The 26,971-nt window shown below is 53.4% G+C and overlaps 1 protein-coding gene and 1 long non-coding RNA gene across 2 annotated transcripts in view; one reads left to right on the forward strand and one right to left on the reverse strand.

The window, feature by feature from the left end:
* Positions 1–1,840: 1,840 nt before the first annotated feature.
* Positions 1,841–26,971, forward strand: part of LOC101934981 (kinesin-like protein KIF21B) — a 107,243-nt gene continuing 82,112 nt past the window's right edge. The window contains 3 exon segments of the mRNA XM_065578804.1: positions 1,841–2,047; positions 3,332–3,389; positions 4,883–5,006. The gene's annotated coding sequence lies outside the window, so the exon portion shown is untranslated.
* Positions 2,920–7,055, reverse strand: LOC135977538 (uncharacterized). The gene is made up of 2 exons (XR_010594996.1): positions 6,226–7,055; positions 2,920–4,691 (listed from the first exon to the last, which is right to left on the reverse strand). It is a non-coding gene; the product is annotated as an uncharacterized LOC135977538 (long non-coding RNA).

The raw sequence follows: 26,971 nt of genomic DNA on the forward strand, positions 1-26,971 counted from the left end.
CTGGCGTTGCACGGCAGCGGTGCACAGGTGCAGCCTGGCTGGCGTTGCACAGCGGCGGTGCACAGGTGGAGGCTGGCTGGCGTTGCACGGCGGCGGTGCAGAGTTGGAGGCCGGCTGGCGTTGCACACTGGCGGTGCACAGGTGCATTCTGGCTGGCATTGCAAGGGGGCGGTGCAGAGGTGCAGGCTGGCTGGCATTGCACGGGGGCTGTGGAGAGGCAGTGCAGAAGCAGAGGCTGGCTGGCATTGCTGGGATTTGGAGGAGCAATGCACAAATAGAGGCTGTGTAGTATTGCACGAGGCCCGTGGAGGGGCGGTGCACAGGTGGAGGCCGGTTGGCATTGCACAGGGGCTGTGGAAGGGCAATTCACAAGCAGAGGCTGGCTGGCATTGCTGGAATATGGAGGAGCAATACACAAATAGAGGCTGTGTAGTATTGCACGAGGCCCGTGGAGGGGCGGTGCACAGGTGGAGGCTGTGTAGCATTGCACGGGGGCTGTGGAGGGGCGGTGCACAGGTGGAGGCTGGCTGGCATTGCACGAGGCCCGTGGAGGGGCGGTGCACAGGTGGAGGCTGGCTGGCATTGCACGGGGGCCGTGGAGGGGCAGTGCAAAGGTGGAGGCTGGCTGGAGTTGCACGGGGGCGGTGCACAGGTGCAGCCTGGCTGGCGTTGCATGGTGGCGGTGCACAGGTGCAGCCTGGCTGGCGTTGCACGGCGGCAGTGCACAGGTGGAGGCTGGCTGGCGTTGCACGGCGGCGGTGCACAGGTGGAGGCTGGCTGGCGTTGCACAGGGGCGGTGCACAGGTGCAGCCTGGCTGGCGTTGCATGGTGGCGGTGCACAGGTGCAGCCTGGCTGGCGTTGCACAGCGGCGGTGCACAGGTGGAGGCTGGCTGGCGTTGCACGGCGGCGGTGCACAGGTGGAGGCTGGCTGGCATTGCATGAGGGCGGTGCACAGGTGGAGGCTGGCTGGCGTTGCATGGGGGCCGTGGAGGGGCAGTGCAGAGGTGGAGGCTGGCTGGAGTTGCACGGGGGCAGTGCACAGGTGCAGCCTGGCTGGCATTGCACGGCAGCGGTGCACAGGTACAGCCTGGCTGGCGTTGCATGGTGGCGGTGCACAGGTGGAGGCTGGCTGGCGTTGCACAGCGGCGGTGCACAGGTGGAGGCTGGCTGGCATTGCACGGGGGCGGTGCAGAGGTGCAGGCTGGCTGGCATTGCACGGGGGTGGTGCACAGGTGCAGCCTGGCTGGCGTTGCATGGTGGCGGTGCACAGGTGCAGCCTGGCTGGCGTTGCACGGCGGCGGTGCACAGGTGGAGGCTGGCTGGCGTTGCACGGCGGCGGTGCACAGGTGGAGGCTGGCTGGCATTGCATGAGGGCGGTGCACAGGTGGAGGCTGGCTGGCGTTGCATGGGGGCCGTGGAGGGGCAGTGCAGAGGTGGAGGCTGGCTGGAGTTGCACGGGGGCAGTGCACAGGTGCAGCCTGGCTGGCATTGCACGGCAGCGGTGCACAGGTACAGCCTGGCTGGCGTTGCACGGGGGCGGTGCAGAGGTGCAGGCTGGCTGGCATTGCACGGGGGTGGTGCAGAGGTGGAGGCTGGCTGGCGTTGCACGGGGGCGGTGCACAGGTGCAGGCTGGCTGGCGTTGCACGGGGGCGGTGCACAGGTGCAGGCTGGCTGGCGTTGCACGGCGGCAGTGCACATGTGCAGTCTGGCTGGCATTGCACGGGGTGCGGGCGGGGTGCTTTGCACAGCAGTGCAAGGCTGGACGCTTTGTCTGCCCCAGTACAGAATCACGCTCCCTGCTCAAGTGCAAAACCTTGGCTTCTGTAGCCGGTTGCTCCGCCCTTTCCCCGGGGAAGGGAGCTGTGGGGCGGGGGAGGTGGCAGGGCTGTATGTTGCAGGCGAAGGGAGGGCAGAGGAGGTTCGGGTTCCCTGCAGCCCCTGCTCGCAGCCCCCCGGAAAGGAGAGCAGCAGACACCCTGCGCCCCGCTGCCTGCTGCAATGCCCGTGGGGTCGGCAGGTGCCCTGTGCAGCCGAGGCCGGGTGAGGTCGGTCCCCTGGGGGTGGGATGTGACCCTGAAAGGAGGTTTGAATCTGTGTTTGCAGGGTGCCGGGGGCAGGCTGGCTCGGCTCGATACTGACCAGGTACCCATGAGAGGCCACGTCAGGGCCAGGCCCCCCCACCCCCAGCAAACAGACCCCCCCCACACGTTGTGGCGATTAGGGCGGGGTGCTTGGGAGGACGGCAGCCTCCGGTTTGCGGGAGGTGGGTTTTGTGAGGCATTAAACCAACCCCGCAGGGAGTTCCCCAGGTGCGGGCAGGGGGGCAGACAGAAATACCCTGCAAGGAAACAAGAGCCCGGGTAACCCCCCGCTGCAAAGAGCCCTGTTGGGCAGGGCGCCAAGGGGGGCGTTGCAGCGTAAGGACCCTCCATGCAGAACAGACCCACGGGGAGAGCGGCTGGGGCTGGGGCTGGGGCTGGGGCTGGGGCTGGCTGGGGGTTAGGAAAGGCTGGTGCTAGTTGTAGGGAATCCAGGGAGCACCTAATGCTTGGGCGGGGGGGAGTTTTTGCCCCAGTGAACTTAGATTTAAAAAACAAAAAAAAGGCTTGTGACAGGAACAGCTGCAATTGTACTGGGCACATGTTCCATTTCCAGCTTCTGTAGCCTAAACTCTTGGGGGGGGGGGCGGGGTTAGGTGCCCAACTTGTCACCCTAGGGCCTAGAGCTCCCTGGCTCAGAGGGAGGAGCTCAGCGCTCCTGAAAATCAGGTCCCTTGGCAGTATCTGGGATTGGGCCTCCCAAAATCACTTGGCCACATGACAGTTTAGGCCTGTGTCCAGGGTGAATTGATTTTCAATCCAAGCAATTGAAAGCACCAATTTTGATGATAGTTTAAATCAGCAAGCAGGAAACGTTGTTTTAAATCACTGATTTTAATCTTGGTTTGCAGTAGGTATTTGAGTTATTTTTCCTGAAGACAAATTGATTAACCCTTCAAAAATGAAGAAAATATTCTCCTTGCACTTGGAAAAGAGGCAACTGCTATCAAAAGTTGGGGTTTAGCACGTCCCCAAACTCTAGTTCCAGGTGCTCAGACAGTGACTTCCACCAGTTCAGTGATTTCACTTCCTCTAAAAATTCAGGAGCAAACCCTATACTGCTTAATGTTCACTTTTTTAATTTAATGTCAATGATTTGAATAGACTGTAGGAAGTTTAGGCCTTAAGGAAGGTGCCATAATTTCAGAGGTTTATTTTCAAACAGATGTATTGAATTTAAATACAAAAATCCAAATGAAATAAAAATCTGATTTCTTTTTTTAAACCTAGATTTTTGTCCACTCTGCCGGTGGGGCTTTGGAAACCAGCCAGGAATGAGTGTGCACATGTAAGTCAAAGAATTGTTATAGTTGTTGATGTTTAAAATAAGTGGGGAAAAGAAAAGAGGGTGGTTGAGGGATCTAAAAAGCCACTGGTCCTTTAATGAAAGGAGACCAGTCTTTATGCAACCTGGACATTAAAGGAGGCTGGAATTCCTGTCTGAAAAATTGGCTCTGGTCTCTCCCACCTGTTATGGGAGTGACAAGGTGGTGAGCTATTCTCTTTTCTTGGACCAAGTTCTGTTGGAGAAAGGTCCAAGGTTTTGAACTACACACAGCTCTTCTCCAGGTCCGGGGAAAGAAATCAGAGGGTTTGCACTCAGTCTGAGTTGGGACAGATCGCTCAGCACAGGGTTAGACTGGTGCAAAAGGGGTTTCAAGGGGCCCTTACGATTTTGCAGGCAGGTGTCTATTATGAGAGTGGCTTGTAGCCAGGGGGAGTTTGGTTCATGCTTCCTGGATCGATCCCAGGCTTTGAAATTCAGCAGGGAAGAATTGTGGGGAGAGGAGCTCTGCACAGACCAGGCCTGGGGTTCTGCGTGTTAGGAGCTGTCATTGCAGAAGGAGCTGTCAGGCCTTGGGCCGGTGGGGTGTGTGGTAGGAGTGCCACCTTTGATTATCGTGATGTGAGACCTGCTGGTGGTGGTGTCTGCTGACGTGACCCTGGGATTGTGACCAGGGCAAGTGAGAGAAGAGGGGCTGATGCAGAACCATCTGCTTCTGAGCTGCTGGTTCTCTTGGAGCTTTAAGGGGAGTTTGAATCCCATCGCAGGTCTAGGCTGCATGCCCAGGTTTGCTCCTGGAGTCTGTCCTGAGTGCCATGGTGGATGCTATAGTAGCTTAAAAGCCCTGATTGCGTGTATTAAATTTCCGGAGACAGCATGCAGGGCTCAGTGAGGTCTCCTGGCATTGCTTTTAACTTCAGACTACAGACTCCAAGGAGGTCTGTGCACAGATGGTTGCGAAAGGACCATTGAACAATCTCTGGTCCCGAGTGTCTGCTTGGAAACGCTGTGGGTGGACGAAGAGATGAGGCAAAAGATCGCAAGGCTGACTTTCCAGATCCGTACTGCGGCACTGCTGAGCCTGGCTGCCTCTACTAATCCTTTTGCCAATCCATTTTAATCTAGTTCATTCATTCATGTTACTCATGTCCCGTGCCTCAGTTTCCCCACTGGCAAAAAACCCCACCTTTATGTAGGACGTGAGGGTAGATCAGGTAAAGTTTGCACTTTGCTTTGGAAAAGCTCATTGCCAGGATTCTGAATTTCCGTTCTATCGCTGAATGCCGAAAGCATGTTCTGTGCTGCCTGCAAAACAAGTTAAAGACACGATAGGTGCCCTGGAAAGTGTAATTTAAATTGCCTGTTTTCTCCAGACCGGAGGAGCTCTGTGGCGCTTGACGTCTTGTCGCTTCCACCAACAGAAGTTGGTCCAATAAAAGATATTACTTCCCCCATCTTGTCTCTCTTTTTAAAATTACTGCCCCTTTCTATTCCAGCAGGACTTTCAGATGTTAACATAAGAACGGCCAGACTGGATCAGACCAAAGGTCCATCTAGCCCGGAATCCTGTCTTCCGACAGTGGCCAATGCCAGGTGCCCCAGAGGGAATGAACAGAACAGGTAATGATCAAGTGATCCAGCCCCTGTCACCCATTCCCAGCGTCTGGCAAACAGAGGCTATGGACACCATCCCTGCCCATCCTAGCTAATAGCCATCGATGGACCTAGCCTCCATGAATCATATACAAATATTTCTGAATTTACACAGCTTTTATTCTGTTTTTAGGGTTTTTCTTAGTGGGAGGTGTCCAGCACTGTGTCCACTCTTGTGATTTTAATCATGAGTTTCATGATATTTTGTGGGTGGGAGTTAAGCCCCCAGCTCCTGGAGTCAGGTGATTGTGAGAAGCTTAGCTTTCATTATATATAAAATGTGTGTGTGTTTATATATAGACACACACAGACAGACACAAAGACCTACACACACACACATATAGTTACACAGATAAACATACATACATACACACACGCATCCCAAAGATATACATATATTCACACACACACACACATATATACATACACACACACTATCATAGAATCATAGAATATCAGGGTTGGAAGGGACCTCAGGAGGTATCTAGTTTAACCGCCTGCTCAAAGCAGGACCAATCCCCAGACATATTTTTGCCCCAGATCCCTAAATGGCCCTCAAGGATTGAACTCTCAACCAGGCCAATGCTCAAACCACTGAGCTATCCCTCCCCGGTGTGTGTGTGTCTGTGTGTGCACGTGCGCACACATAGACACAGACATACAAACACACATATACACACAGATAGACACACACACACAGGCACACACAGATACGCACACAGACGCAGATACACACACACAGACACACATCCTGACACGCACGCACACAGACACGCACACACAGACTCGCACACATAGGCGCGTGCGTGCACACACACAAAACACACACACACACAGAGATACACGCGCACGCAGACACGCGCGCGCGCACAGACACCCGCACAGATATGAATACGCACAGACACGCGCACACACACGCACACAGACAGATACACGCGCACAGGCACACAGACAGATACATGCACACATACACACACAGATACGTGCCCACGCACAGAGATACACGCACACACACGCACACAGATATGCGTGCACACGCACACAGAGATGCGCACACACAGACTCACGCACAGATACGCACACACACATGCACATGCATACAGATACACACACACACACACACACACACAGATATATAATGTCTTAATCCTCATGTGGCAGAGAACAGCCTGAACATGGGACTCACCTGATCAGAGAGCAGAAGGCAAAGAAGAACCCAAACTGATTCTTTTTGTAATGTCTTGATTTTTGGCGCCCGACTAAGGATTTTTGGAACTTAGCCTTGGCAACGCTGTGACTTAAGAACTGCCCAAAGCATCTCACCAGGCATTCTGGCTTATCTGCCGATAGAATCCTGCAAGCAGGGACGATCTCCAAGCCGTGGCTGTTTTGTGTAGGGAGGCTCTGGCTTTTCCGTGTCCACACGGGGGTTATTTCCCTTTCTTAGCATGCAAGGAAATTCAGCCCTGTTGCCGTTTCCGTTTGCAGGAACGACAACGGGGGTAGCTGAGCTGTACAGTTGTTGTCTTACTGGTTTTGGACCCGCTGGGCTGTCACCTCTTGGAATTTCATTGTTCCCATTAGGGCCGCCCGTCTGGCCCTAACGCCTCGCTAGCTGAGCGCCATTCCCTGCTGCCCTCCTCCTGTGTGCCTGCGAGGGGGGTGAAGTCACTGCTGCTGCCAGAGGGGTTTCCTGGGAGGGGAGAGGGAACACCAGAGAGCGGAGCATGTTGATGGGGGTGGAGTTGCTCCCTGCGGGGCTGCAGATCCAGGAGCATCGCACGTCCTGTGTTGGCAGCGTTCGTGAGAACAGCGCAGAGCTCCGAGGGCTCTCTGACGGCGGCCACCGAAAAATTCCGGGCGGGGTTGTGGGATTTTTTAAAAAGGTCCCAAAACGATGGGCTTTGGATGGCATTATGGGATGGAGACCGTTGCATGCTGGGAACTTGACCCCTAGCTCCCAGAGATCCCTGGGGACGTCATTTCCGTCCCACGACACACAGGGAAAAGTTCCCTGAAGGCCGTGTGCCGGCTGGCAACGCATGGCACGTGTGGATCCCTACCCATGATGCACTGGGCTTCGCATTGACACAAACGCTGCTGCCGAGTACGCGCAGCGCCGAGTCCAGAGCTGAGCGTGTCGGCGCATGAGCGATACACGCGCTGGATGCCCACGTGGATCGTCTCTGCCGATGTTTGTAGTGGAGACATGGCTGTTGGTGTTCCTGTCTGTGCGTTGTTGGGGGAGAAGGGGAGGCAGATGTTGCATGCTCTGTGCTGCTGTTAAAATCCTCCTTTTCAGTCTAATTTTCCTGGCCTCTCTCTATTCCAGCCATTGCGATAGCTCCCCTCAGAGCCTCTGAGCGCAGGTTTGCCTGCTCAGCCACTCATGTGTCTCTTGCCCGTTGCTTGGAGCGTGCTCTGAGACATCGGAGTCTTCTTGCAACATGGTTTTTCCTTTCCTCCACTGGCAAGGACTCGTTAGGAACCTCTGGCTTCACTGTCAGGGCCCCCAACTTTAAGGGTCAAATGCTGTCTCCCTCCTGGAACTTACACCCTGGGGTTCCTGGTGACCCCCATTTCTCTCCAGCGTCTGCTCCTCGCTGAACGCCTGTGCGCAGAGCCGCTCCACCTGGACGCTCTCACGAGGCTGAGAGGGCAGAGGGTCGGGCTGAGAGCCCGAAGGGGGTCGCCCGCAGGGGGAAGGGAGAGGAGGCCCACAGCCCTGACTGGGCTCTCCATAGCGAGGAACCTGAGCTGAGACGTCTGTGCCCCAGATATGCCAAACCCACGGAAAAAATGCAGAAATTGGGCTTGTTTTTGGCTTCATTGGCTTGTGAGTTGCTTGTTGGCTAGTGTTTGGCTTGTAGCTTTTTGCTTGTTTGGCTTGTAGCTTGTTCCTTCTTTTTTTTTGATGGGCTCCCGGCAAGCAGGGGCAAGGGGATGAGAGAGTCGGGTGCACAGCGGGCCCACCACAGTCTCAGCCTGCACGCCGAGGGGATCTAGTCACAGAGTGTTGGGGGTCTCAGGGTTTGGCTTGTTTTGAAATGGGATTAGCTTGATTTTTGGCTTATTGTGAAAGTCGGGGGTCTTATTTACCACGTGAAAGGTGGCAACTGTGCTGTGCCCCTGGGAGCGCAGGTAGCCCAGGTCTCCTGGGTGCCAGCAGAGGAGAAGTGACAAAAATGCATCTCAGCCGCTGCTGGCCATCCTGGCTAGCTGTAGGGCACATGCAGCAGGGGAGTGGGTGACAGAGCCTTCATCAGTAGCATGCCCTGGTGGGGGTGGTGCTCGGGGGGGCAGGTTAGTCACTCTGCCAGCAAGGCTGGAGGATATGGGGGATTAGCACTATGGTATAAATGTCTGCCTGACCCATAGCTCAGCGAGCTCGTGTGGTTCTGGAGTGCTGCATGAGTGCAATCAATCCCAGGGCAGTGGCTGGAGAGGAGACCAGGAAAAGTGGTTTTTGTGGAGGGACTTGGAGGAGTCCAGGGAGGTGCCTGCCATGTGAGTGGGACCGTCCCACACCCGTGGGGTTGGCATGAAATAGATGCAAAGCCAGGAGTGGGAGGTGGCGGCCAAGGAGACAGGGCGTGCAGGAGAAGCCGGAGGTGCAGGGGGTGAGCTGAGATGGGGAGTCCCTATCTGTGCAGAGCCGTGGGGGAGAAGGCTGGTGTCGGCGCACAGGAAAGGTGTGGGGCTGTATATCAATGACATAAGGACCCACCCACCCCCAGTGCGTTAATTCTGTGTCTTTGTGTTGGTGTTAGTGTTACGAGGGGTGGGCGGGTCTTGCAAATCACCAGAAACCCCCCGTGCTGCGTAATTTACGGGCAGCCCTGTGAGTGGATGCAGGGGCCCGAGGGGTGCCGGGGGGGACGGACAGCGTGAGCTGGGGGAAGAGCGTTTGGGAGAAGATGGTGCCAGGGGATCCAGAAGGGGAGGAGGTTCCGAGGGTCCTGGGGAGCATTGAGCAAGGCTGGTGAAGGGAAGAGGGTCCCAGGAGTTGGCCATGCCTGGCTGGTGGGGGGCAGAGGCGGTGAGGGGTCAGTGTGTGCTTCGGTCCAGTACTTCCCATTCCTCTGATACCAGCACACAGACTTGCCATTTATTGAAGAAACGTGCAGCCGTGATCCCCGCCCCCACGCCTGCAGCAGGACAGAGCAGCCTCTCGGATGGGAGCAGACCGGGCCCGGCAGCGCCGCGGGAGAACAGTGAGTTAAGGATCGTCTAATAGCATTGTGTGTCTGCCGTCTGTGGGGTGCGGAGCTGGGGCAGAGGCAGCGGGAGCCCTCTACCGAGGACAGCCGGGATTGCAGCTCATGCGTGACTACGTTTGAAGAGCTCGGCAAGCGGGCACTGTCCGGATGCAGCGGACGCAGGGAAAGCTGGTCGGACGGGAGGGGCAGAAGCGGAGCATCAGGGAGGGTTCTCGGGGGAGCGGCTGCTCTCTCCTGGAGGGAGGGACTGACCGGGAGGGGAGAAGGGAGGAGTATGAGCAAGGCAGGGTCACCTGTAGCTGCTCTTCATTCAGAGGGAGGAAGGGAAAGTCAAAGTGGGATACGCCTATTTCTCAGCCGTCCTGTTGCCAGAACACTCTGCTGCTAGCCACCTGCTCCAAGCACCACAGAATGCTCACAAGCTTCTGGGAAGCAGCAGGTAGAGGCATGTTGTCTGCTGTACAGGCAGGGAAACTGAGGCACGGTGACTTGGTGATGGAGCTGGGAATAGAACGCAGGAGTCCAGGAGCATGAAAGGGATCGTTAATAATGTAGATGATCATAATTTCCGTAGCGCTTTGCATGTTCAAAGCACTTTGCAGACATTAACTAATTAGTCCTCAGACACCCCTGTGAGGAAGGTAGGTTTGTATCCTCGTTATACAGATGGGGAAACCGAGGCACACACTTGCCCAAGGTGAGTCAATCAGGTGAGTCAGTGGCAGAATCCATACACTTACGCCCCATCTGTTTTTTTAGTCTGCACATTTCCACGTATGACTGATAGGCAGATTTGATTATTTAATTATTATTTAGTTCCTTATGGTGGGCCTGGGAATGTTAGGCCCGGGACCATGACTGAGGAATGTAGTAGTATGATTGAGCCTTAGAGGCACTCCCAAATAATTAATATATATGAATTATGTGGATATGACATATATATTTGTAGTGTGTATGGCCATATATGTATAGTACGTATGTGTACATATGACACCACCTTATAACCATGTTTTTCCAGTCTGATGTTGTACTTTGGCCCTTTTACTTTGGTGACACAGATAGAAACACACTCCTATTAGGGCAATTTCAGTTATTACCTGTTTTATTAGTAGTAGTAGGCTGAGTGTTTTGAAATACTGGGATAGGGATTGTGATGGTGTGTCCCACAGTGCTATGTATATGAGAAGAAAAACAGAAATTTGGAGTAGTGACACTACCACTGAGGCCTTTATATATAACTATATTGTAATTAGTTACTAGCCAGGACTGTCCATTCATGTTATAGGTTATCCTTACTGCTGGTTGTCACCCTCTGGTAAGCTTCACTGGGCAGGAAATAGAAGTGGCTAGCTTCGCTGTTCCATTGGTTGCATGGCTTTGCGATACACCAGTAGTTGACATAGATCCAGTTGTTTCTTATGGATGCTGTTTTCCAGATAACCTACAGAATGGACAGTAACCAATGTATCGAATAGCGCTGTGTCAGGATGTAGTATTGTACCCAGACACTGAACACGATTGTTTTGAATAACATGTGCCTCAGTTAGGATGCAGTGTCACTGAACCAAATTATGACTGGTACTAACAGGCCATTTGTTTACCCCATTTGTAGTTACTATGTAACTTTTTGTTTGTTTACCACTTTGTTTTTTCCTTGCCTTTCCTTGTTTGCTGCCATTTGTTTGTTTGTTTTTTACCTGTGTGTTGGTTAAACAGTTTAGCAAGGTTATGCATATTGTCAATGTTGTACAGCAATAATACAACAGTACAATGATAACACAGTAGGACAGCAATAATACAATTGTTTTGACACAGTAACCAAGTTGAAATTAAATTACGGCTTATCCTGGTCCAGCTAGTGGTTTTTAGCGGATTGTTAACTTAATTGTTCATCTATGGTAGATCGAGGTGTGTTTGACCAGTCTCTTATTTATAAAGCACTTCAGTAGGCAAAACAAATCAGGCTCCTGAAAGGGGCACAGTAGTCTGGAAAGGTTGAGAGCCACTGCCTTAGCCCAAACAGGACGCGGGCAGAGAGCAGTAAGGTACGTAGCAGATGTTGGCGGAAGTGGCCCAAGGATGGGACTAGAGCCCTGCGCCGGACTGTTTTTTAATCCTGCTCCGGTCCTGCCCCGCAAGACCCACTCCCACTCGCTCCTGTATCGTTTCTTGCATTTTTATCCTGCTCCCACCTTCCAAAAAACCCCAGTTACTGTTGACCTGAATTTATGGGCTAGTTTATTACGGCTCAACAGTGATCTGACCAGAAGATATTTTAGGTTCTTGTCCGAATTCAGGCTCCAGGATTAGAGAACTCAGCAAGTTCAATGTCATGAGCGGCCCCTTGGGGTGTGTGGCAAGGACACTTATACTGAGGACAATACCAACATTTCAAGATCTTTATTAAAACGAATGAAAGAATAATCAAAGATACAAAACACAGAGTCACAAAGAAGTGAACAATTCTATGGTCCCTGGTGGTAAAATTTCTATTCTAAAAGACTATTTAAACTAGCATCCTCACACCCTTCCCTGGAGACCCGGTAGTGAGAGACAGGACCAGCCTCGGCTCTGGCATGTCCAATGAATTCGATGGTCCAGGCTCCCCAAGTTGGCAAAGATCAGGTTGGAGGGCGGAGTAGCTAAGCTATATTGCCAAAGCTGAGCTGAAAGCTTAACAGAAGATAGAAAGAGCGACCCCCTTTGCATAGTTGATTGCCCTCTTATAGGGTCCTGACACTGCCCTGAATATTCATATCCGTGCCCAGCCTACCATGCCCAAATCTTATTTCCTCACCCAGACAAATTTTCGGGTACACTTACTAGATAGGCTAACATATTATAACATACATTCATACATATTAATATTGATTACCTCATTCCCGAAACCTTTGCCTTTGGCATAAATCATGACTTCCATGTTTTGCAGTGTACCTTGTGGTTACCGTTCTGTTCCAGACCCATGGTAAACACATTCAGTTCTCTGTTCGGTTCTGCATTCAGTTACCGGAAGACAAAAGGGGTAGGCCTTTCTCTATGCTAGGGATGTAAATACTGTAGAGTTTTAAAAAAGTAACCGTTTAAGTTATTAAAATTGTATTGTTTGATGGAGGGTAGGCACTTATACGACTACCGGACACCCTTGGAGGCCCTTGCCTTCCAAAAGGGTGGCTTTGTAAATTTAAACACAAACACAACAAGGAGTCTGGTGGCACCTTAAAGACTAACAGATTTATTTGGGCATAAGCTTTCGTGAGTTAAAACCTCACTTCTTCGGATGCAACCGAAGAAGTGAGGTTTTAACTCACGAAAGCTTATGCCCAAATAAATCTGTTAGTCTTTAAGGTGCCACCAGACTCCTTGTTGTTTTTGTAGATACAGACTAACACGGCTACCCCCTGATACTTTGTAAATTTAGTATCAGGTGTTCTTGAACGAGGGTCCTTGGACATTTGGGACTTCACTTTGTTTTGAAGTTTGGAGAAGGTTTGCTTGAGGCACATTAAGATCCATTTGAGAACTGGAACTTTGTTCCTTGAAGGGGATGGTGTCCTAGCTCTGGAAGCCTTTGGTGGCTTTGGAGGAGAACCGTCAGGACTCCCAGTTGCTTTCTCCCCAGCTTGCGAAAGCCCTGTTGTACTTGTAGCAATGGACACCATCTTTGGTTGCTTGGTGGGGGCCGTTTTCCCCATTCCATCCTAAGTCTTGCTCCTGTCTGCTGGAAGGAGCCACACCACTGGCATCTTGTTATGGTTGGATGACGCTGAGGAGTCTCCTGGAGTCCATCGCTGTGGAATTCCATGGGATCTTCTGGGGCAAGTCAGCACCTACAGAGCCAGCTGGTCTCTTCCGTCGAAGCTTACTTCTTGCAGACTCTGATTGGCAGCTGGTCCTTGGAGAGCTTTGAATTCACAGTTCCAATGAATCCATGTGGAGCCGTGATGTCTCATAGACCATGCAGCTCAGCAGATACTTGTGTCTCCTCCTGAGTTTTCTGACCCTTCATCTTTCCTGGATGTGCCTTGCGGCACAGCTGGCAGACTGAGACCTGGCCCGCCAAGGGGCGGGAGCTGCTTAACATTTCCATCAGGTGCTTGATCTGCAGGTCGTGCGCAGCCTGCCCAGCAACGAGAGAGTCAAGGATGGATCTTGTCAGCTGCCCAGAGCCTGGTGCCTCTGGGGCAACCTGGTGGCATTGGGTCCTGAGAAGATCTGTCCTGCCCTCACCTGCCTGTGCCCCTGGCCTCAGGCAGGAGCCTTCTCCCAAGTTAACCTTCCTCTCCATGTGCAGTTCTAGCGTCTCTTCAGTCCCTTTGGTGCCACTCACACTGGTAAGGGGCTTTCTCAACTCACTCTTATAAATGTCGAGTGTCACTGCGAGTGTCTTCTCTGTTACTGCGGTTCCCGGAGGTGGCGATGTCAGATCCACTCCTGCTCGCAGAGTGCAGCGATCTGGGTTAATCTGGTTTCCTGCTGCGCCATCACTCCTGCCCGTCTCCATGGTGGTATCTTCCACTGGTGTTGGAGGACGTGTGGAACAAGAGGAGCTTGTGCTTTGCTTCCCTGTCTGCAATGTGCTGCGATGGTCTGGGGTTTCTTTCCCTTTCGATGCTGCTGCCCCAGGATGCTTCCAGGAGTAAGACCTGGCCATTTGCTGCCTTCTGTCGGTGGGTAGGACATGGACATCCTCCAGCCACCTCTGACTGGGGGCCCTTAGAGGCAACTGACTAGACCAAGCCTTCTTGGAACGCAGCTGAAACGGTGACCGGTACGGAGTCACGATGCCTCCGCACGTAGGATGAGAGAGCCGGCCTCTCTCCTCTGGGGAAGGAGACATGAACCTCCTCAGGGAATCCTGGATCCTCATGGGCAGTTCCCATCTTTGCTGCACTTGCATCTTTGTAATGTGGAACTCCAGCTGCTTTTTAACATCCCTCCCAAGGAAGAGCAGCTCCCCAAGGATGGGAACCACCTCAACCTCGGGCTTTGCTTTCAGGGAGGACAGCTTGGGAACTGGGGGTAGGAAAGCCTGCAGGGATTTCCACTGGGCATCTGGCAAACCCCACTCCTGCTGCAGCTTCTTCTGCTGTACGTGCCAGTCCAAGTTCTCCCTGACCCCATCAAGCAGGAAATCGGTCTCCATCTCACTGAACTCCACACCAGCTCCCCTGGCTGGGTCGGCGTGAGGCAGCTTTGCCGGGGGCTCTGGGTCCAGGGTGAGCAGCCCCCGCTGCATGACGAGATGCTTATGCCTTATGTGGCATTCGATAGGGTGGGCAGGCTGTTGTCCCATCATTGGCAATGCCGCTGTCCTGGGCTTGCCTGGCTCCCTAGGGGGGCGGAGTGGCCAGGCAGGGCAGTCTCTCTCAGGAGGGGAGCATCTCTGTGTGACTCTCTCACCATCTTAGGAAACGCCTTCATTTGGATCTCCGAGCATTTCTGAGCCACGTGTTCCTGCAGCTTGACCACCGCCATGGGCACAAGCCTGGCCAGGATGGCATCAGGGGATGCCATGATCCTGTGGGCCTTTTGGGGCAGGGATCCCGAGGGGCACACACATGGTTCCTGGATCTCCTGTGCACGCTGAGGGCCGTCATCAGATCTCAGAGGCATTGGGACCTTTGCTGTAAATCCACATTTGGGCCGATCTGTGTTGAATTCCCATTGCTGCTTGTTGTCCCGCTCCCCCAGCAATGGCTCCCCCGGGATGGGGGTTTGTGGAGCTGGAGGCAGAAGAGCTGTGTGGGGTTTCTGGGGGGTGAGGGGTAAGCCCTGCTCGTGCTGGAGTCTCTTTGAGTGCACATGACAGTCCAGCTCCTCCCAGACTTCATCGCTTAGGAAAGGGCCCCTGCTTATGTTGAGCTTCACCCTGGGGTCTCTGTCCGGTGGGCGCAGAGCAGGGGCGTTAGGGATCACCTTGGCGAGCGACTCAGTGGATAGGGTAGGTGCCCCCAGTTGGCTCTGCAGATGCTTCTGTCGGATGTTGAAGTCTGAGCCATGGGCTGACGTCTGGTCCAGACCCATGGTCTGCTCTCGCCGGTCTTGTCTGCTGTGGGCAGGAGGCCTGGGGAGAGGCTGGGCTTGGATGGGATGAGTGGATCCTTCCCAGCCCGCGACAGGCATGATCTCCCTTGTGTGGCAGAGGGGCTCTGACCGAGTCACGGAGGCTTCTCCCAGGGAAAAGGAGCTGGGACTCCAGAGGGAAGAGGGGATGGATTCCATAGAGGAATAGGAGAACTGGCTCGCCGCAGATGTCGTCACACTCGGCCTGTGGGAGAGAGCAGACAGGGACAGATGGGACATGGCCCTGCTGAGCTAAGGCGCGGCTTGGGCACAGCCTTCCAACAGTAGTGCAATGGGGCAGTGCCTAGGCATGCATGGCACACCACACTCTGACACAAGGACATCAACTGGCTAACAGTGGACTGAGAGGGGGAGCTGGCACTCATTTTATCTATAACGATAACCCCTTCGTCACACGCACATGTGCAGCACCTAGCACAATGGGGCCTTGAGCATGACTGGGGACCTAGTGCTATTTTAATAGAAAGATTAGCTAACAAAAATTGGTCTGGGTGAGGAAGATGTGAGCATGTGTGTGTAACCCTTGCCAGAGCATGTTGTGAAGGCCAAGACCATAAACAGCGTTCAAAAAAGAACTTTACAGCAGATTCCAGGCCAGGGACCCTCAACCCAGCAGTTCTGGGCTTTCCTCTCCCAGCCTTCACTGCTACTTCCCTGGACTGCTTCCTGCCACTCCTGGTTCCCCTCCTTGCTCTGGGTGCACCAGCTCCAAACACGTCCCCCTCTTCCCAGGGAGGGGCTGCCCTTTCCCAGCAGCAGCCCCTGTCTGTTGCCAGCTTCCTGGCTTTATAGGCCCCGCCTATTCCTGCCCAGCTGAGCCTGCTTGCAATCAATTCCCTGCTCCCTGGCTCTTCCTCCAGGGACACCATGTAGAGTTAATGGGTCTGCCTGGCCACCTTAGCCCCTTCCAGTCCTCTGTGGGATGGACACCCCATCACAGGGTGTCATCTGATTGCTGTTTCTTTCAAACACAGCAGGGAGCAGGGGCAGGTTCTAGACAGTCGCCTGCTGGGAGATATTGCCGGACAGAAGGATTTGATCCTACTCACAACCCCAGCTTGTGGTCTCTGCATTTAATTTCTAATAATCCCTCACCTCACTTTCACTGGTATCTCACCTTGGAAGCTAAAGCCTCTTAGTGGCTTTTTCCCTCTTATTTTAGGATCCTGGAGTGTCTGGTTTTCCCTGCTCCCTCCTCTCTCCATTCACTATCCCCTCCCACCCAGCCCCCAGTGTGGTGCCCCCCGGTCAGTTGCCTTACGGTTTCAGAACTTCATCCCGGTATCTGGCCACCTACTCTATCCTCCTCTCAACGATCCTGAGGTTGTGAGCCACGGTGCGCTTCTTCAGGGGCACGCGGGAGCTGTGGAACAGAGAGAGCAGATAGCTGAGTGCAGGCCCTGCCCTCAGGCCCTCTTTTACCCAGAGGTGCGGCACTGAAAGGCTCCCTGTCCCATTCTTCACTAAGGCAGCCTCCTCCCCAGCAATACCCGGGCCTTGGATGGTCTGGTTTTGGGTTAGCTGGATTGTTAGGTGACCCCTGTCTAGTGCAGAGAAGGGGAGAGTGTATTCTGCTGGCAGCGTGTGTGTCATGTCCCTTCTGCAGAAGCTAATCAACATATAGGATAACGGCCTACTACAGCTACCAACTAATGCAGCTCCCTCTTTAGCTCTAAGGAGTGCTTTATGCCCCAGAGCTGAAGGTCCAGGGTTCAAATCCCGCTGGGAACCCATGCTGGGGGACTGGAGGAGGGGCCATTACGCAGGTGCTGCCGGATCCCTTTCACCCTACTCACCGTACCAGAAAGGCCAGCCTTCCTCCCTGAACTCTCCACCTCACCTCCCTGGTGTGCACAGGGCTGCTCCCAGGAAACATGTTCTCCCCCTCTTGGGAGGGGAGGATGGTCCAGTCCAGTCGACACAATCTACCGCCGCCCCCCCCGCCCCCCCCCCCCCAGGTTAAATGAGCTGCATGATGCTCGAGGAAGGGAATGACCCACTGTACGATGCATGGTGGTGGATTAGAGATGGCAACTTCTGCTGGGTGGGGATGAATTGCATGATTCTAAGGAGAATAGTTGCTTGCCTGGTCAATAGGTCGGGGCAGGGGAGGGATTACTAGGGCTACTGCCCCTGGTGGGGGATGAGCTGCATGACGCGAGAGGAGGGGACTGACCCACTGCAGACTTATGGAGGGGGGCATTGCTTACCATGTCTCTCCTGCTGACGCAGATCATACCCCAGCCCCACTCGTCAGACTCCTCTGCCCCACCGCGGCCCCTGTGGAAGTTCTACCAGGGGGAGCCGCTGGCTCTGGGCGGAAAGTTTCTCCAAAAGTTTGTCTTTGGGAAAGAGCTGTTTGTCTATGCAAAAAAGCAGTTTGTCTGTGAATGACGTTTCTGAATGTCTAATGTCTCAGAAGTGACTCTGAAATGAGATCAAGCACAGAAAGATCTCATTGGTCAGGAAAATGTTTCTCAGGAGCAGATGAAAGTGGATGGTCAGATTAAAGCCCTGTCTGAGGAAGGAAAGGGGGGATTTTTGATGGGCGATGGATTGTTGGCTAGTACAGCTTGTAGAACTAAACCTGGAAAGGTAACAGTGATTCGCTGGAAGTAGCTCAGTACAGTGTGAAGAGCAGCAGTTTCTCTGTTGGGAGTGGCAATGTGCCTGAGAAGGAAGCTGCCCCACTCGCCCAGTACTTGTCTGTAACCAGCCCCGTGTGCTGGGACAAGGGAGAGGAAGGAGGGAAAGTCTGGATGAGCCTAGGCTGCCTTGTGAGCGGATGGCTTTGTCTAGTCAGCAGTTTGGGAAGGCCGGGAGAGTGGAAGATGAGTGTCCCTGTACCTTACCTGTTAGGAGGGCCCTGCCTCCATCAGAGCAGCGGGTGCCTATTCCCAGCCTGCGCAGTGCGGACAGGAGCCGTCACAGCAACTAAAGGAGGGAGAGGAAAAGAGAGAGAAGGAGGGGAAAAGAACGAAGAGTCTCACATTTAGGATGAGAACAACTGGGATTCAGGACTCCTGGGTTCTCTCCCTGGCTCTGGGAGGGGAGTGGGGTATGGGGTATAGTGGTTAGAGGAGAGGGAGACTGGGAGACAGGACTCCTGGGTTCTCTCTATGGCTCTGGGAGGGGAGTGGAGTCTAGTGGGTTAGAGCAGGGGCACTGGGAGCCAGGACTCGTGGGTTCTCTCCTGGCTCTGGGAGGGAAATGGGGGTCTATGGTTAGAGCGGGGGGGAGGGGTATGCACAGAGGCAGTTTTTCACAGGAAACCTTCCCCCTCCCATCTCCGCCTTCCCCCTTGCTTGCGGATCTCTCCCAGGCCTATGGTGGGAGGGCATCAAAGCTCCAGGGTCAGAGTTACTGGCAGAAGGAGTCATTGCTAAACCACTGCTCAATATTAACCCTTTAGGGCCCGGATCCTGGTCTGCCCCACCCGAGGGCTAGTTCCTCGGCTCCCCCCATTCCCCACTCTCCTTAGTTCCTCTTCCTCCCCAGGCCAGGCTCCAGGCCAGGCACTTCCCGCCCCAGGGAGAGAACAGCTTGTTCTCAACAGTCCCCTCCAGGGGCAGCCGGACTGTGGGGGAGGGGAAGATTTTCCCTGCAATTAACTTCTATCTCCTTCCCTCCTGCTCTAACCATTCAACCCCACTCCACTCCCAGAGCTGGAAGAGAACCCAGGAGTCCTGGCTCCCTTGCTCTAACCACTAGAGCCCCCCGCACTCACACACTTTTTCAGAACCAGCACAGAGGTGTGTCACCATAATCCCCACCCCATCCTCGGATCCCCCTAACTCCTGTCCCCTACCACCCAGCCCCCTCCCCATAACCACCTCCACTCTAATCTCCGCTCCCCCGCTTCCACCCCCTAATGTTCACTCCCTTCTCCGCCGGCCTTTGCACGTCTGAGTTCCTTTGAGCCCTTCCCAAGTTGCCGCTGTGCCCAAATCCCCCCTGCCAGCCTTTAACACAGGTACAGTTTAGCAACAGGTTTACTCCCCCACCCCCCGATTTCAGTCCATGCCTGTATTTGAACTGCCAGCGCCTGGGGCTGGCTCAGGTTTCATGCCCATAACATGCTCCTTTAACCTCCCCCAGCTCGGGGAGCTCAGCCCGGCTGGCAGCCCAGCTGGGCGTGCTGGCTCCGCCAGCTCTGCATCATTCCCTTGGCACGTGCCTGGTAACCACACCCCCGTCACCAGGGGCAGGCTCTCAGGTGAACCCCGGGCTCAGCGTTGCTCCCTGGAGGGGCAGATTGGTGCCACGTACTAGCTGGGATAAATGGCGAGCGACTGAGTCTGATCAGGGCAGGAACCAACCCCTGGCTTGACCCCTGTCTGTGTGCAAAGAGAATCTGTTAACCTTAAGCAAAGCTGTTTTCTTGGGGGAGGGGTGCCTCTCGGGAACCCCTCGCTCAAATTGCCCAAGATTTACAGCTCTAAACCTACCCTGTAGCCCCAAGAGGAACACCAGCTCTCAAGGCAATCCAAGTTCCCACGTGGATTTTAGAGCACGTAGCGCGCTGCCTTTGTCTCAGCACTGCGGGTGTGTGCCATGCACCGAGCTCACCTGTTCTCAGCTCGCTGCCTTTCTCTCAGCGCCGCGGGCCTGTGCCGTGCGCCAAACTCGCCTGTTCTCAGCACACTGCCTTTGTCTCAGCGCCGCAGGCCTGTGCCACACACTGAGCTCACCTGTTCTCAGCTCGCTGCCGTTCTCTCTGCGCTGCGGGCCTGTGCCACGTACTGAGCTCACCTGTTCTCAGCTCGCTGCCGTTCTCTCTGCGCTGCGGGCCTGTGCCACGCACCGAGCTCACCTGTTCTCAGCTCACTGCCTTTCTCTCTGCGCCGCGGGCCTGTGCCACGCACCAAGCTCACCTGTTCTCAGCTTGCTGCCTTTGTCTCTGCGCCGCGGGCCTGTGCCACGCACCGAGCTCACCTGTTCTCAGCTCGCTGCCTTTGTCTCTGCGCCGCGGGCCTGTGCCACGCACCGAGCTCACCTGTTCTCAGCTCGCTGCCTTTGTCTCTGCGCCGCGGGCCTGTGCCAAGCACCGAGCTCACCTGTTCTCAGGTGCCCACCCCAGGTCCAGCATTTTGGCTGTGCCTGGGCTGCCCCTGGACTGCCCCTGTCCCTTCACCAAGTCTAGGGACCCTGATGAATAAGAGAAGCAGAAACTGGGGCTGGTCGTTCATATGAAACACGTTTATTCGGTGTGGGGAGATCAGGGGTGAATGTGCAGCAGAGAGGAATCAGATCCTGTTGGCAGCGGAGAAGAAAGAAAGAAAGAAAGAAGCTGTAATTTTCCACACTGTAGTCTTGCACTGTCTCTTTAAATCCACAGCAGGAAGCTGTGACACCGTTAGTGTAGATGGCACCATCAGGAGCGAGTCCCAGTCGTTACCAGCCACGATGCTGACCCAGATGCTGCACTGCCCCCTGGGGGCCACTGTAGGGCCAGCAGCAGCTCGCAATGGTTGGGGTCAGCCGGCAGCTGGCGTGGGGCACGGCTCACGGGATTTGGGTGTCCTGGTAAGGGGGTGGGGCTTTGGGGGGGTCATTGGCGAAGACAGCTGGGGGCCCCATCTTCTGATAAATCACCACAGACTGGAGGGAGAGACAGGAGGAGAGCATGAGGGACAGCCCTTGGGACAACCACTCCCCTGCCCCCCCACATTCCCCTGTAGCCCCTATTCCTCCCTCCATTTTCCCACATTCCCATGCAGCCCTATAGGGCAGTGCACAGACACGAATTGTTCATGGAATAACTCCCCTAAGGAAGTATGGGGGCGGTGGCGGTTCCTACATCTGTCAACTGACCTAAAAAGAAGATGGGTTGACAGAACAAGGAGCAATGGTCTCAAGTTGCAGTGGGGGAGGTTTAGGTTGGATATTAGGAAAAACTTTTTCACTAGAGGGGGTGAAGCACTGGCATGGGTTCCCTAGGGAGATGGTGGAATCTCCTTCCTTAGAGGTTTTTAAGGTCAGGCTTGACAAGGCCCTGGCTGGGATGATTTAGTTGGGGTTGAGCAGGAGGTTGGACTAGATGACCTCCTGAGGTCCCTTCCAATCCTGAGATTATATGACAAATTTTTCACATACTCAGGGATAGAACCCAGGAGTCCTCACCCCTGGCTTTAACCTCTAGACTCCACTCCCTTCTCTGAGCCTGGGATAGAACCCAGGATTCCTGGCTCCCAGCCCCCCAGCCCCTCGCACAGAGGCTGTCACCATGTCGCTGTAGCTGTCCCGGCAGAGTGTTTTGCACCCGAAGGCAGCACTGGAGATGGAAATGCAGAACTCCAGGATGGTGAAGACCAGGAGAATTGTGGCCACCCCAGACATGGTATCTTGGCCAGGGGAGATCCACAAGGGACTGACTGACAATACACACAGTGCCCCCTGCTGATCCACCCGCTCCCCACAGTACGGCGTCTCCTGCTGATCCTCCTGCTCCACGCAGCACGGCGCCCCCGCTGATCCTCCCGCTCCCCGCGGCACAGCACCTCCTGCTGAGCCCCCCCTCCCGCTCCTGGCAGCACGGCGCCCCCAGCTGATCCTCCCGCTCCCCACGGCATGGTGCCCCCTGCTGATCCTCCCACTCCCCATGGCACAGCGCCCCCTGCTGATCCTCCCGCTCCCCACGGCACAGCGCCCCCTGCTGAGCCTCCCGCCCCGCTCCTTTCAGCATGGCGCCCGCTAGGGACCTCCCATCCTGCTCCCTGCAGCGCTGTGCCCTTCATTGAGCCCCTGCCCCCTCTCTGCAGCATGGCGCCCCCTAATGGCGTTCAGGGCATCAGTCCCAACTCCTGGGCCACGGCCTGATGAGCAGGGTCACAGATAGCACCAGTGCCCCCAGCTTTGCGGGGCAGAGCTGGGCCGGCCCGGGGGGCAGCCGGACTCACCGCAGGCACTCGGGAGATCGGCGCGCAGGACTTGGACTCCTCGATCCACTGGCAGGTTCCGTGCGGGTAGTAGAAGATAAGCGAGAGCGAATAGAGGACGATGCTCACTCCGTCCACTATGGCACTGAGGGTATTCGTAGCCAGCATGGCCTTCACCTGGGAGAGGAGGCGTCAGAGACGTGGGGCCAGGAGGCCCAGCTATGTCATCCACACACCCCACACCTCCCACCCCTGCATCCCCCCAGCCACCCTCCGGCCCTTGAATCCTGCACCCCTCCAGACGCCCTCGGCCTGTGCCCAGTCTCCACGGTACAGCAGGTCGGTGGAGATTTTAGTGTCTAGCGAAACAAGGCGGGTAAGATCTCTGCTGGAGAAAGAGGCAAGCCAGCCTGATCTCCAGAGCTCTTCTTCTGTTCCTCGTTACAATCTTCAGTCCGAAACGGGTGGCTTTCAGCCATTCGCTGCAGTTTTCAGTAGCAACGTTTTGGGCTTTGGGGCAATTTTGAGTAGACATTTTTCATTTTTCCCTGCACTTTTTAGCACCTTCCAGCTACAAATTTGCTCTTTCTTGGGCAAATTTTGGCAGTCAATTGGCCGTTTTTACCTGTTTGGGGTGGGCTGCTGTTTCCGTCTGAAAAAACTTGGGAGGGGGGGGAGAATTTTTGGTGGCTGTTTTGGGCTGAAATTTTTCAATTTTGGGCAATTTCCCCCTGGAAATTCTTCCTTTCGTGACGGTTTTTGGGTAAAATGTTTCAATTTTCAGCCGTTTGGGCAGTTTTTGAATGAGAATTTTCAATGTTGGGAAAAAAGTCAAAATTTTCGTTTGGAATTTGCAGTGAATTCCCCCCCAAATTTTTCATGTTTCATTTAACTTTCCTTGGGGGGGAAACCCCAATATATTCCAACTGGCTCAAAAAACAGGGGACAAAAGCCTCATTCCTTACCAGTGAAATCTTGGGGTTCTTGGCAGCTTCCACACAAATGAACCCTGAAAGGATGTACTGGGGGAAAAGCAGAGATGGGTGAAAGCTGCCGCCCACTCTTCACCCAACAGGTGAGACCATCCCAGTGCCCCCCACTCGCTTGGTACCTCAGTTTCCCCTCCATGCATTAGGTATAATGGCACTCCCTCCCTCACAGGCAGGGTGAGGATCAATACACTGGGGTGTGTGTGGAGGGGGGAGGTCACACATTACTCAAGCTCATTACACATCCCAGAGGCTCCCTCCCCACCATGCCAAGGGCCTTATGTGTCCCCCACTTCTCCTCCCTTCCATGCCAGGGGGTTTCTGGGTTCTGCATTCTTCCCTTTCCCCCATGCCAGAGGCTCTGTATGCCCCACAGGGACTCAGTTGAAGATGGAGAAGGGGTCCAGGTGCTGCGGTGATGGGGGCCAAAGAAGCCCCTGTGATAGGTCGGGGCTCTGCACAGACACACAGCCAGTGGCCACCCGGAGGACTCACAGAAGGGACATGCGAGCTCACCCAGCAGGTCAGCGGCAGGTCAGAGGGCTCTCCAAGCCCCACAGCCAGTGCCTCAGTCACCACTCTGCCACCCCTGGCTGTGCCAGCTGGGCTTCCAAAGACCTCTGGCCATGCTCCGGGAAGCCGGGTTCAGGGCACGGTGCTGGCTGGCTAAACCACGCTACAGCGAGGATTTGGAGACGATGGCCTCCTTCTTTTCACACACACACCCCGAAGCCCCCACCACTAGGACTTACCAGGATCCCAGTCCAAAAGGGGGTCCCCACATGTATCGCTATTAGCTGGTGCTCATTTCGCCAGGGTGAAGATGATGCTGAAAGCTACCTGCACAATGCCTGTGCGTATCTGTGTGATCTGCCAAGACACCATGGGGCATAACATGTTACTGGCCAGGAGCTGCATTCTGGGGAACTTACTACACAGTTACTCAATCCCTACTACACAGAATCTCTGTATTTTGGCTTGTCATTCATGAGAGGATAAAGCCTCTAGACAGAGCCTCAGGAGACTTGTGTTCTATTCCCAACTCTGCCACTGGCCTTCTGGGTGACCATGGACAAGTCCCTTACCCTCCCTGTGACTCAGTTTCCCCACGATACCTCATTTGTAAAGTACTTTGAGACTGACTGATGACAAAGGCTACTAAGAGCTAGGGATGATAATTATATGACTACACATCTACTTAGGTCAAGATTTCCAAAGGTATTTAGACAGCTGAATGCAGGTAGGTGCCTCTTGGGCTTGAAAAAAGTGCCAGAGCTAGGTGCCTAACTCCCATTGACCTTCCATGAGCTGCAGGCACCTAACCTGTGTAAGACTTAGTAAGTCCTACTTGAGCCTCTGTGCAACATTGGCCACCTAAATACCTTTGTAAAGCTGGGCCTTAGTCCCTACTATGTGGCTGTTCAGTCCTTACTACTTGGTTACTCAGTCCTTACTACATGGTTAATCGTTCTTTACTAGATGCCTTCTCAGTCCTTCCTACTCAGTTCTTACTACATCCTTACTCAGTCCTTACTGCATAGATTCATAGATTCTAGGACTGGAAGGGACCTCGAGAGGTCATCGAGTCCAGTCCCCTGCCCTCATGGCAGAACCAAATATTGTCTAGACCATCCCTGATAGACATTTATCTAACCTACTCTTAAATATCTCCAGAGATGGAGATTCCACAACCTCCCTAGGCAATTTATTCCAGTGTTAAACCACCCTGACAGTTAGGAACTTTTTCCTAATGTCCAACCTAAACCTCCCTTGCTGCAGTTTAAGCCCATTGCTTCTTGTTCTATCCTTAGAGGCTAAGGTGAACAAGTTTTCTCCCTCCTCCTTATGACACCCTTTTAGATACCTGAAAACTGCTATCATGTCCCCTCTCAGTCTTCTCTTTTCCAAACTAAACAAACCCAGTTCCTTCAGCCTTCCTTCATAGGTCATGTTCTCAAGAACGTTAGTTATTCTTGTTGCTCTTCTCCGGATCCTCTCCAATTTCTCCACATCTTTCTTGAAATGCAGTGCCCAGAACTGGACACAATACTCCAGTTGAGGCCTAACCAGCGCAGAGTAGAGCGGAAGAATGACTTTTCGTGTCTTGCTCACAACATACCTGTTAATGCATCCCAGAATCATGTTTGCTTTTTTTGCAACAGTATCACACTGTTGACTCATATTTACCTTGTGGTCCACTATAACCCCTAGATCCCTTTCTGCCGTACTCCTTCCTAGACAGTCTCTTCCCATTCTGTATGTGTGAAACTGATTTTTCCTTCCTAAGTGGAGCACTTTGCATTTGTTTTTCTTAAACTTCATCCTGTTTACCTCAGACAGTTTCTCCAATTTGTCCAGATCATTTTGAATTATGACCCTGTCCTCCAAAGCAGTTGCAATCCCTCCCAGTTTGGTATCATCTGCAATCTTAATAAGTGTACTTTCTATGCCAATATGTAAGTCGTTAATGAAGATATTGAACAGAGCCAGTCCCAAAACAGACCCCTGTGGAACCCCACTTGTTATGCCTTTCCAGCAGGATTGGGAACCATTAATATCAACTCTCTGAGTACGGTTATCCAGCCAGTTATGCACCCAACTTATAGTAGCTGCATCTAAATTGTTTCTGCCTAGTTTACCGATAAGAATATCATGCGAGACTGTATCAAATGCCTTATTAAAGTCTAGGTATACCACATCCACTGCTTCTCCCTTATCCACAAGACTCGTTATCCTATCAAAGAAAACTATCAGATTGGTTTGACATGATTTGTTCTTTATAAATCCATGCTGGCTATTCCCTATCACCTTACCACCTTCCAAGTGTTTGCAGATGATTTCCTTAATTACTTGCTCCATTATCTTCCCTGGCAAAGAAGTTAAACTAACTGGTCTGTAGTTTCCTGGGTTGTTTTTATTTCCCTTTTTATAGATGGGCACTACATTTGCCCTTTTCCAGTCTTCTGGAATCTCTCCCATCTCCCATGATTTTCCAAAGATAATAGCTAGAGGCTCAGATACCTCCTCTATTAGCTCCTTTGAGTATTCTAGGATGCATTTCATCAGGCCCAGGTGACTTGCAGGCATCTAACTTTTCTAAGTGATTTTTAACTTGTTCTTTTTTTATTTTATCTGCTAAACCTACCCCCTTCCCATTAGCATTCACTACATTAGGCATTCCTTCAGACTTCTCCGTGAAGACCAAAACAAAGAAGTCATTAAGCATCTCTGCCATTTCCAAGTTTCCTGTTACTGTTTCTCCCTCTTCACTGAGCAGTGGGCCTACCCTGTCTTTGGTCTTCCTCTTGCTTCTAATGTATTGATAAAAAGTCTTCTTGTTTCCCTTTATTCCCATAGCTAGTTTGAGCTCATTTTGTGCCTTTGCCTTTCTAATCTTGCCCCTGCATTCCTGTGTTGTTTGCCTATATTCATCCTTTGTCATCTGTCATAGTTTTCATTTTTATATGACTCCTTTTTATTTTTTAGATCATGCAAGATCTCATGGTTAAGCCAAGGTGGTCTTTTGCCACATTTCCTATCTTTCCTACCCAGCGGAATAGCTTGCTTTTGGGCTCTTAATAGTGTCCCTTTGAAAAACTGCCAACTCTCCTCAGTTGTCTTTCCCCTCAGTCTTGATTTCCATGGGACCTTCCCTATCAGCTCTCTGAGCTTACCAAAATCCGCCTTCCTGAAATCCATTGTCTCTATTTTTCTGTACTCCCTTCTACCCTTCCTTAGAATTGCAAACTCTATGATTTCAT

The sequence above is a fragment of the Chrysemys picta genome, unplaced genomic scaffold (genome assembly GCF_011386835.1).
Source record: "Chrysemys picta bellii isolate R12L10 unplaced genomic scaffold, ASM1138683v2 scaf3, whole genome shotgun sequence".
NCBI classification, from domain to species: domain Eukaryota; kingdom Metazoa; phylum Chordata; order Testudines; family Emydidae; genus Chrysemys; species Chrysemys picta.